The following is a 12,101-nucleotide window of genomic DNA, read 5'->3' as shown; positions in this document are numbered from 1 at the left end:
ATATCATAGTAACTAAACGATTGTGCATTAAATTCAAAAACACCGAACCTTCGAGGTACAAGATATAATAAATCCTAGACCCGACTAGGATTCGAACCGTGGCTCTCTTGTTTGGGAAGCAAAGAAGCAGGCTGACTAAATGACTGCACATTAACAGCTTATGTGTTTAATTGAAACACCTAGCTTTAGCGCTACAAGAATTGAAAATCAAAAATCACCGACCGAACTAGGATTTGAACCTGGAGCTTGCTTGGGACCTAAGCTGAAGTGCATTTCAAATAACTAACTGTGAAAATTCAAACTTTTAATTCTGAGCAAAGGAAAATATCACTGATTCTGGGTTTCAAACCTGGAGCTCACCTGGACTCAGAACACAAGAGCTAAAGTGCACAACAAAAAGAAATTTGTTAAAAATCCTCAAGCCCACTTGGAATCGGTGACAAGCTTTCCTCTCACTGAAGACTAAGTGCGAGCGATTAGCACAAAGTTTTCTAACTGAATGTGGAGAGAGAATGCAACAAATTTAATATAATATGAGGTCGTGATATATGTGCATCACAGCAAAACAAATGACTGTATGAACATGTTGATTGAACTTGGAAGTATTTGCTGTGACACGAAATACAAAGTTCACTGTTTCTGCATTTAGCCTAGTATGCGCATCTCAGCAAAAGAACATTGGCAGTACGAGCAAGTGGACTAGATTAGGAAGTAACTTATTTCCTGAGATAGGGAATACATAGTTTATTGTTCTAAGTTGAAAGCAGATACTTCTGAGCAATTAATGTGAAATACATAAAGGGTGCATGGAGCCCCGACATAACCATTACTTAACACTAGAACAGACTACGCTGGCCCAATTATCTTAAAAAATTGTGTGAGATCGAACAAGACCAGACTACCCAGCTGTCTACGTCTCACCACTACATTTCTCGCCTCTCTTTGTTCACTTCGTCAACCCCTGAACATTTACAGTGATAATGGCACAAACTTCTTCGCAGTAGCTAAAGAAAGCAAGGCCTTTCTGCAAAGCGACTTTCAAAAAAACTCTTGACAGCAACTGAAGGCATGCGACTGACATGGCATTTCATCCCTCCTGCAGCACCACACTTTCAGTGAATCTGGGAAGCAGCTGTCAAGAGTCTGATATATCACCTCGGAAGAGTGATGGATTCTCATCGCTTCACCAACAAAGAATGGACCACTCTTACAACACAGACTCACATCCCCTCACTAAAGCTAAATGATAACCATTTTGACAATTCTTACCTAACTACTTCCCATTTCCTTATAGCAGAGATAATTACTACACTCCCTGATCATGAATATACTTCCTCTCCCATCACCAAGATGGCTATATATTCAACAGCTACCCGAGAACTCCTGGAAGAGCTGTTCAAATTAATATCTCAATAAATGGGCAATGAAATACCCCATAGCAACATAATCATACCAAAAGAAGGGAATGCAAATGCTATGCAGTGGACAATGGCAGTGATCAAATGTGTGTCCTGGTAGTGACGGATTAATTCATGCAACAAAAGTTCAGGTGAGTAACGGTCAACATACAAGGGCTATTCACGAACACTATCCCTTACGAAGTATGAAACAGAAAGGCAAGATCATTCTTGAAGAGTTTATTTACTCACTGCAAGTATAAGTAATATTATAAGTCACAATCGTCTAGTAACACCAGAGATCACATTACAAAGAATAAGAAACGTTTTTGCTTGCCACGAGATGGCTACAATGTGTATAGTATATAAGTGATAGCTCACAGTAAGCAAACATATCACCTGGAACTTAATAATAATAATAATAATAATAATAATAATAATAATAATAATGTTATTTGTTTTACGTCCCACTTACTACTTTTTAAGGTCTTCGGAGATGCCGAGGTGCCGGAATTTTGTCCCGCAGGAGTTCTTTTACGTACCAGTAAATCTACCAACAGAGTGCTGTCGTATTTGAGCACCTTCAAATACCACTGGACTGAGCCAGGATCGAACCTGCCAAGTTGGCGTTAGAAGGCCAGCGCCTTAACCGCCTGAGCCAGTCAGCCCGGCACCTGGAACTTGTACCTACAAATAATTGTATTAACTAGAAATCAATATTAAAAAAGGTGTTTCATTTGGAAGCAACTAGTAAAATATCCAGTAACAGTAACAAAAGAATGTATCTTATAGCAACTCCGTGTTTGAAAATATTTATGAAGTCAAAAGTGTTAGAAGGAATGATACTAGCTCCCAAATGATATACAGTAGAGGTCTTTGGAGCAATCGTAACTGCTACACAATACATAATGCAAGATCATGGAACAACTTGACGTAAAAGTGAAAATTAGGTAAGCAGTCAATCTCATAAAAAAAGTATATTTTCCATAGGACTATCAATCGTATGCATTGAAATGAAGGGTCAACCACTGATATCTGTTGAGCCATTTTCTGACAATTTTCATTACCTCATGGTGGCTTCTAAAATTATGTATATTACCTTAAGAGTGTTTTCCTGTGTTGGCCCTGGCTCTGTTAACTCCGATTTAACTTCTTTTTTTCATAACTATCACTTCTGATATATGTTCAATATTTTCCTGTGGAAAATAAGATATATAAGGTATGCACATAACACACATCTACAAATAGTCAACAACAAATGGGCATTATAATTCATTACCTGCCAGTATTACAGTTACATTCAAAATTTCAGTACTGTTTAAGGAAGATTTCTACCACCAGAGGATTGTTAAAACCAAAGGCTCTACTAAGAATGGTGCTACTATCCTTGCTCACTCATGCCAGAAAAAGGATGAGACTGAAAACCAAATATAAAATGAGAAACATTTTGTAGCCAAGATATCCTACCAGAGAAGGAATTGGGACCATCTCGCACAGAATATGGAAAGAAGCTGCCTTAGACATAAACAATAAATCGTATGTACCATACTGTCCAATCATGTCGATCAAATCTTAGAGATTGTTTGAACCACTTCCAAGTATTAAAACTGTTCTAAATTTTTCTTTGTTCTCAGCATAATTTGTTTAGAGATAGATTAAAACTCCTTGAAATATGTGAATCAATTTCTCTACTGTGGTCAAATACAGTAGAGACAATACGCGACACTTCCAGATTTAGCCTTGTTAAATTGGGAGACGATTCGCAAGTGGCGCTTCTACTGGCATGACCTGAAAATTCACGCTAAATAAAAATATCAATGGAAATGTATATATGGAAATGGACAAATAAATTACGTCTAGAAAGAAATCGTTGCTAAAATATGAACTTCAAAGTTGCCAAAGCAATTTTGGATATATATTGAATGAAGAATTATTTAACAGGTTATTATTTAAAGACTGAAATTAGACACATAATATGTGTGTGGTTAAGTGTAAGAAAGGGCCAAGAGCCCTAACTTTGCCACGGAAAATAAAGGCTTTATCTATCTATCTATATATCTATCTATCTATAATCAAGATGTGAAATGGACTGCTGTGAAAGGGCTTGATCTTTCATTCGTGCAATACTTTTTTAGCTTTAGCATGCCTGCCTGAACTTTCACGGCTAAATTTGACTTTTTTCTCATTCAAAAGCATTGTACATCACATTAGGACAATTGTCAATAAAAATATTGGCACATTCCTTACACACATGATTCAATGAATGTACATGCTGGACAATTCTCTGCTTAACTTGAAGTCTACTAACAGAAAGAAAATCTATAAATTTAGCTGCTAAAACATTCAAAATTTCCCTATAAGCAATACTTGCCATTACATTAGGGTACAGCAAATTTGCATCATCACATTTCTTAAATCACCCATATTTTCTTCAGTGCTTGACAACGCATTACGGCATTCCAAATGGGGTAACTTGGAACACAACCAGCCATACACATATGCATATGAATTTTCGTGAATTAAATCAAAACCAACAGATCACACCTACAGCAACACATCGGTATTGAAGGTTAACTGCTGCACTAATACAATAAAATAAGCTTATTATATTTTCAGCCAGTTACAACGGGTTGCGCAGGTCAGAAGTATAGGAAGTAGGCCTTTCATAAAAAAATCTTTGTAACTGGAAGAATATATATGCAAACACAGTATTTACTTACATTGTATTGTCACGAGGGAAACGGAAGAAAGACCACGAATCCTTCTGCACTTCATAGTTATTGCAACCAAACGCAGCACATATCTTTCCACTCATATTGACAGGAGATATAAAGGAATGACATACACTACTATTTACTTATGTCAACTTAATGCAAACGCATAAATAACCCCAAAAACTTCACAAACAAATACACGTGCTCTTATGACAGAATCCGTAACTCCAGGTCACTCCACTGTTGGACATATTGGGGCTGCTTGTGCAGTTCCTTACGTTTTACACCGTGTCCAATGGAGTCTAAGCCTTGTACATCTCCATAAGGAACTTAATATCGTACGTTACATGATAGGAAATAAGTGCAAGGTGTGTGGAAGTAATCTGCATCCCAAAACCATCTATACCTTCACACGCTATTTAAAATGGACTTGGAAGTAAAGATCAAGGAGGAACCAATCCGCTTTGAGGAAACATCAAATACTTTCCTTCCATTGATATTAAGGATGAAATATGTGTAGATGAACACACAGTTGGTCAGTTGGTCACTTGTTTCAAGGAAGAAGACAAGAATTTGATGGTTAAAAAAGTCGCTAGCATGGTCATCACATAATCGGCAGCATAGTAGGAGCTCACCCCGTAAGGTCACTGACAGCAAGGAGGACATATTGTTTGGTTCAGACCAATGTTACATCACTTTAATATGTTGATAAATTAGATGAAATGAAGAATTGGACGGGATTAAGAGGAGGAAATTCTAATTCATGTGAGGTCCCAGAATTATAGCAGACTTAAGGAAAGAAGAAAAAATCAAGAACAGAGCAGAAAATATTTTATGATAGTGATTAACCTTATAGGTGTTACGTATTATTTTACCAATTGGCTATTTATTATTTATTATTTTACAATTTTAAGATAGTGACTAACTTTATAGGTGTTATTTATTATTTTACGGATAGGAAACTATTTTATTTCAAAGTGTTCTACTAAATTGCAAAGTAAATGTTCAATTTAGACACGAGGAAACATTTTAATTCTTTTCAGATGTAAATAAGAACGTAAAATTTACATATAGTGATTAATTTAATAGATTTTATTATTTATGATTTGAAAATTCTAGTTTAAAGCCTGTAGCAAATGACATAGTAAGTAAGTGAAAGGTGAAACACAGAGAAATATTGTAACAATTTCAAGATTTATATATAATTGTTATATTTGTACCAATGCACCAAGTCCAAAGACTAATAAATGTTTGGCAGCGCTGGAGAAGAGAGTAGTTGGCTCTCGAAACAAGTACGGAAATTAAATATAATAAAATATGTAAAATAATGACAAGGCAGGAAAGTGTTATATAGAGATTTGAATATAAGTCAATACGGACCAACATGGTGAAAATAATCAATTAAGACAGAGCTCTAATCGCTGTCCCTCGATATCTCGCATAGTGTCACGTATTGTCTCCGTGATTTTGCTGAGTTCACAGGGGCTACATACTGCATTGAGACAGTTCTGTTTCCAACAGCATATTTCAATACCTTCAAGTATGAAAATAAAAAATGAACATGGAAGAAGAAGGCTTATCACAATCATATAGAAGGGAAAGATGTGATTTAGCCCAAACTCAAAGCGTATTACTAATGCAAGTATGTTATGTAGTGTTCTGTGAAGAACTGTGGGGATGAGAACACCATCAGTGGAGAATCAGCAGCATTGTAGTGTACATGTACAGTTTCAGAAGCTTTTTCATAATGTACAATTAGACCTTTAAATTTCTCACTTGGTTTCATAAAACCTTGTGAGTACTAAAGGGGTGGCGGAGGGACCGTGATTAAAGGCTTACGTTCTAATGTATGTTAATTTATCAATGAAAGTGAATTAATATATAAAATTCTTAATTATACACACACAACCCATTCAATATAGAAGAAAGAGAACAGCAGCCATACTACAGAAAGGGTGAAGAAAGATACAAAAAATAGAGAGGGAAATAACTGCAAGCGGGAAAGAAAAGTAAATCTTTAATGGGCGTTATGTCCTCAAATAGTCAGAGCCCACTAAGAAGGTGCATATTAAAGTAACATTTTATCAGAAATCATGCATTCTAGAGTCCATAGGTACGGTTCTCTGTAACATAGACACTGACCTGTATTTGAGGAATAAAACGGGCTGATCATTATTCTGTCCTTCAAAGTGAATTCAACATATGAGCAAAATATTTATTTTGAGAGAAATTACATTCAGATTTTGAGGTATTTTATCTCTCGTATGCCAAAGGCCAATCTGCTCTTTCCTTAACATATCTTCCACCAGATTTAGGATGAGAGGGTAACCCTGAGAAATCACACCTGTGTTGACATTCTGTTTAGCAGACTGGTGGATCCAGTCTTAAGGACACTGGCGAAAGATTTGTGATTTATCTTCTTCTAATAATTTTTAAATATGTGGTGCTAATAGGGGTGCGGTAGGTTTGGAGGATATCATAGTTTATTTATTTTTATTTTTTTGCTACTTGCTTTACGTCGCACCGACACAGAAACATCTTGTGGAGACAATGGGATGGGATTGGCCTGGGAATGGGAAGGAAGCAGCCGTGGCCTTAATTAAGGTACAGCCTCAGCATTTGCCTGGTGTGAAAATGGGAAACCATGGGCTGCTGAGAGTGGGATTCAAACCCACTATCTCCCAAATGCGAGCTCACGGCCAACTCGCCTGGCTGTTACAGTTTAAAAATAAAATGGGTCAAACATCCTCTATTATAACCAGAGGGGAAAAACAGAAGAAGTGCAACCCCTAAACTATGACAGTAACAACCCCCAACTTAACACACTCGCTAATAGTTTCCAATATTGGCAAACATTTCTTTAACATAATTTTCATATCTGTACAAGTTTGATGCAGTAGCATTATAAGTAATATCAAACCTAGAGATTTTGATCAGGACTGTGCTCATATGCCAGGTTCAAGTTTGACATAGAACACAAAAAGAAATATCAAAGGTAGATATCTTGAACAGCAGTATGTTCTCATCTTGGATATGTTCAGACACCATTCTCTAGTGTATGCCTGTAACTTAGAACTCAACAAGCACACATTTATTCTCAGAATAGTGTGCATTAACTGCAGAATTTGAGCTTTAAGGAACTCTTGAGCAATATGTCATCTGTAAATCAGCAAAACACAGTGTTAACAATGGATTATTACTGTCAAGTCAGAGTTATTCACTGAACATCCCCCTGCACATTTCAAGTTTTTCAAAGAATCTGAGGTGCCATAATGATGTTCAGGAATTCACTTCCATGCTGGTATAACTACGGACATGTGCTGGGATAACTCAGCTTCTTCAAATACCTCTAGACCAAACCTGAATCACACTCGCCAACATGAAATTAGCATGTCACCAGTTTACCATCTGAGCTATCAGAAGAAGAGCCATTGAAGTGAAAGCCACACACTCAGAGGATTGCAATGGACTGTGATTAGAGTTGCAATAGACAGAGCAAGTAAAGATCTTGCTTCTTCTCCAAAATATTCGACTGCATCTCCGCCTTCATCAGGGTGTTTGCTTTAGACGAGCTATACTCACAGTAAACTGCAAAAGGAATTCTATTATGTGCTCACGCAACATTAGTATACATTAAAGAAGTTTCAATGATGCAAATCTTACCTGGAGTTTCTTTTCGAGGAAAAATATGTTCACCATGAGAGCCAGGGAGACTTACTGGCCATAACCTAATTCAATCTAGCACCCACCATTCTCCATCACTTCAGCAACTACTAGCACTGCAATTGGCTGACCCACAACCAGTGAAAATAAAGTTCGGTGAATAGTCCTGTACTAGCACATGCCCAGACAACATCGTATGAGTGAGACAGATGCTTGCGAATGATCGGCCACTGTCCTTACGAATTATAGCAAATGAAGTGTGTGTGTAGGCAAGGACAGTGTAAGGACCATTGTTCACGAAAATTTGAAAAAGCAGAAGATTTGTTCCCGGTTTGTACCGCACAACCTGCCAGGCGAGCAGAAGCAAACTCGGATGGAAACGTCGGGAGATTTCCTTGACGTTTGTAACCAAAATTCAGAGGTGTTGAAAACCACCATTACAGGAGACGGGTCGTGATGCTACCAGTATGATTCGGAGACCAAGAGACAGTCAAATAAAAGTCGGCGTACAAAGTCCAAGATTAAGAAAATGTTGATCGCCTTTGTCGACAGCAATGGTGTCATTCTTCATGAATTTGTACCCCAGGGTACACCTGTCAACCTGAAATTCTACAGCGAGTTTTGAAACGGCTACTGCAACGCAGCCTGAACTGTACCCGAGTGGACAGTGGAAGCTCCTCCGCGACAATGCCAGTCCACACCCCGCGATCCGCGTGAGCCAGTTTCTCGCTGAACGCCAGGTGACTGTTCTTCCACACCCTCCGTATTCCAGGATTTGACGCCGGCTGATTTTTTGTTCCCCCGTCTTAAATTAGCCCTGAAAGGCCACCGGTTCGACGGTGTACTAAGTATCCAACAACGCGTGACAAGGGTTCTCCGGGAGATTCCAAATGAAGCGTTTGCTGCCAGCTTCCAGCAGGTTTACACTCGATGTCAAAAGTGTGTTGTAGCTAACGGAGATTACTTTGAAGGTCAGTAAAGGAGTTTTGTGTGTAACTTGCGTTGTCTTTATTTCATGAGACCATTCACTGAACTTTTCAGACACAGGTTGTTCTTTAAAATGTGGTAAAGAATGGTAAAGACCCGCTATAATATAACAGAGACGTAAAGAGACTGAGAAGAAGGTGCAGGATGGAAAGAAATGGTTGTTGAGTAAGGGGAAATTGATGGAATTTATTAGAAAGTTGAATCTAGCGAAGAAGTCAGCTAAGGACGACATGATGCCAATCATAACTGACAGTCATACACATTCTAATAAATAATAGAATGCTATGTGTAGGGATTTTAAATAAAGGATACAGAACTCGGCACATGTTTATGAGGGTATTTAGGGGGTTGTAGTAAGGACTTAAAGGAGGGACTACGTAAAGGACAGATAGGGTATCTGCCACATAGGCGACTGCAGATCAGTGGTGATTGTTAGATTGATATGATAATAGTAGCAAAGGAATAAATGAAAATGTATATATTCTTACCAGAACAGTCGGATCCTATTGTCAATGAAATAGAGAATACCATGTCAAGATTTGGACTCGGCATTTTGAACGTAATATTCTTTGGAGCAGTAGCGCATCGGTACATTTTTGTGTTCACACTTCAATTTTCCAGTAGTCGACTGGTGAAAGTAATATACAACATTGTAGAAATTAAGGTAAAATATTGCCATATGACGTAGAAAATACATCGTTGGAGTTTTCCCCAGTAATCTAATTCAAAAATATACTGCGCATTTTTGACGACACTTACTGGGTAGCATGGCATACGTACATGTCGAAATGATGAAGATTAATAAGGGTGAAGGAATGGGTAAAAAAATGAAATTTAGAAATAAAAGAAAATACAAGTTAAAATTAGTGTAATGGCTCCAAGTTAATCACAATAAAACACTGTTATTTTTATTGCTAATATGATCGTCAAATATTAGTTTACAATTACTCTCATCATTGAACACACCTCAATGCTTCATACTTCCAGCTCTGATTCCTTTGTCAAGCCTGGGACACGTTTAAGTGCTACACCCTAACTAGAAATACAAAAATAATTACTTAATTTAAATCAATTTATTCCATTACAAGAACGATAACTTATTTACATAGAGGCTGATGAACACCATTCAATATCACAGCAATGGTAGCGGTTTGTAACGTACTACATTTATTAACAGATAAAACATTGTATGAATGTTGTTAAAACATCGAAGCCAGACTGAATCCTGGTAGAATGTGGGCTTACTCTTGGGGTCTGGAGACATGCCCCGCACTAGCCACAAATAACCTCTCAGTAATGACAAATGATAATACTTACTCAAGAACACATAAAACCTGCCCTGGGGTTAAAACAATAAACATCTGGACGATGTGCTGGGACTTATACCTTACAAGGGCATACTGGTCATCATCACTGGTACCTGTCAACAATCCTATACACCTCATTAGAGTGCCTCTCACACGGTGCATTATTCATTTATCATCATTACTAACCTCAGCAGGGTTCAATACATCATCGCAGATTCATATTACTAGCCTCACATCAAGGACTCACTAACATCGCAGATTCATATTACTAGTCTCACACCAAGGCATCACTAACATACGTATTTAGCACAGTTGCAGTTTATGATGAGTAGACATGCGATTAGTATGCAAATGCCGATATGTAGAAATCCAAAACCGATCAGGAAGTGCGCTTGAAGGCGAAATGTGACCAATTAATGAGATCAATAGTGCATGTATATACATATTGGAATATATTTGAGATCATTGCGTACATTTCAAATTTCGTATTTATTGTGCATGTTTTCGTTTTCTATTACGCATAATTTAATCTGTTTTAAAGCAATCTTAAAAAATATTGAGTAGTTAATACCGTGAACACTTTCGTCAATGAAAAACAGTTGAAAGGGAACAGGAACCTATCAAGACACACTTTCAAATCATACCAGAATCAGTGAATAAGCTAAAAGCACGTGGATTGAGTCTTGGAGAACGTGAAGTGTGAAATGAGAGGTTTCCCAGTAAACCTCGGATAAAGAGGATCTACCGGAATGTTTAACAACTACATTCGCTTCTCCTGTCACATCAGTAGTATAAGACCGCCACCGCAGGCCCTCCGCAGAGGCCTCCTCTGCTTCCACAGGCTCTCCGCAGAGGCCTCCACTTCACACGCTCTTCGGAGAGGCCTCCGCGTTGTTCACTGTGCTGGCTAAGAACGCGAGCCTAACCTCACATCCCCATCAGGAGGGGCTGACCTACCTTTTTACGCGTAACAGAGCTAGCCGAACCTCATGGAGGGGCCTAGCCTCAGTTTGACGGCCGGATGCCCTTCCTGACGCCAAAGAGTGCGAGCTTAATCTTACATCCGCTACCTTGGAGGGGCTTAACCTAACTTTTGACACACAAGACAGCAAGCCTAACGTCAGTTTTAAGGCCGGATACCCTTCCCGACGCTAATTGTACAAGATGGCGGCTATACATGGCTCCTTATGAGACGCCCTAAGGGTGCTTGCACAAGATGGTGGCTGCAAGATGGCTGCTATACACAGCTCCTTACGAGGCTCCCTAGGGACGCTTGCGCAAGACGGCGGCTATCTAATTCCACAAGATGGGGCTATACATTGCTTCTTATGAGACGGCTTAACGGTGCTTGCGCAAGATGGCTGCAATACATATGAGACTCCCTAGGGTTGCTCGCGCAAGATGGCGGCCGAAAGATGGCGACAATACATTGCTTCTTATGAGACGGCTTAAGGGTGCTTGCACAAGCTGGCTGCTGCTTTTATAAGACGCCCTAGGGATGTTTGCGCAAGATGGCGACTATACACAGGCTCTCATGAAGAAAGCAAGATTAGAGGATACTGCGCAAGATGGCGGCTGCTGTTATGCATGCGGTGGAGAGCAATTTGAAATTCCAGGTTCTCTTTTTTGCAAACAAATCTACGGGCTTTTTGACAGCGGCCATCTTTCATCAACAAAGCATCGTGCTGCCATCTTTAGCTACTACCTTTCAAATTTGGTGGCAGGCAATTAGAAAAATTTCACGTGTTATTTGATAGCTGCAGTCTTTAGTCAACAGGGCACCGTGCGGCCATCTTTAGCTACTATCTTAGGTACGTGGTAGCGGGTAATTTGAAAAATTACACGTGCTTTTTTGATAGCGGCTATCCTTAATCAACAGAGCATCATACTGCTATCTTGTTACTACCTTCGAAATGTGGTGGTGGGCAATTTGAAAAATTCTACGTGGTTTTGACAGCTGTCATCGCCAAAACAACAACGCATCGTGCTGCTATATTTACGGCACTAAACCTCATTGTGGTGGAGGGTAATTC

General features: G+C 38.8%; 1 long non-coding RNA gene across 1 annotated transcript in view; it reads right to left on the bottom strand.

Annotated features, from left to right (window-relative positions):
- Window positions 1–2,496: 2,496 nt before the first annotated feature.
- The window catches only part of LOC136885408 (uncharacterized), a 62,062-nt gene continuing 52,457 nt past the window's right edge, over window positions 2,497–12,101 (bottom strand). Inside the window, exon 3 of the long non-coding RNA XR_010861527.2 lies at window positions 2,497–2,593. This is a non-coding gene — a long non-coding RNA (uncharacterized lncRNA). The remainder of the gene's footprint in view (window positions 2,594–12,101) is intronic.

The sequence above is a fragment of the Anabrus simplex genome, chromosome 14 (assembly GCF_040414725.1).
Source record: "Anabrus simplex isolate iqAnaSimp1 chromosome 14, ASM4041472v1, whole genome shotgun sequence".
Classification (NCBI taxonomy): domain Eukaryota; kingdom Metazoa; phylum Arthropoda; class Insecta; order Orthoptera; family Tettigoniidae; genus Anabrus; species Anabrus simplex.
This window is presented reverse-complemented; position numbering and strand designations above follow the sequence as displayed.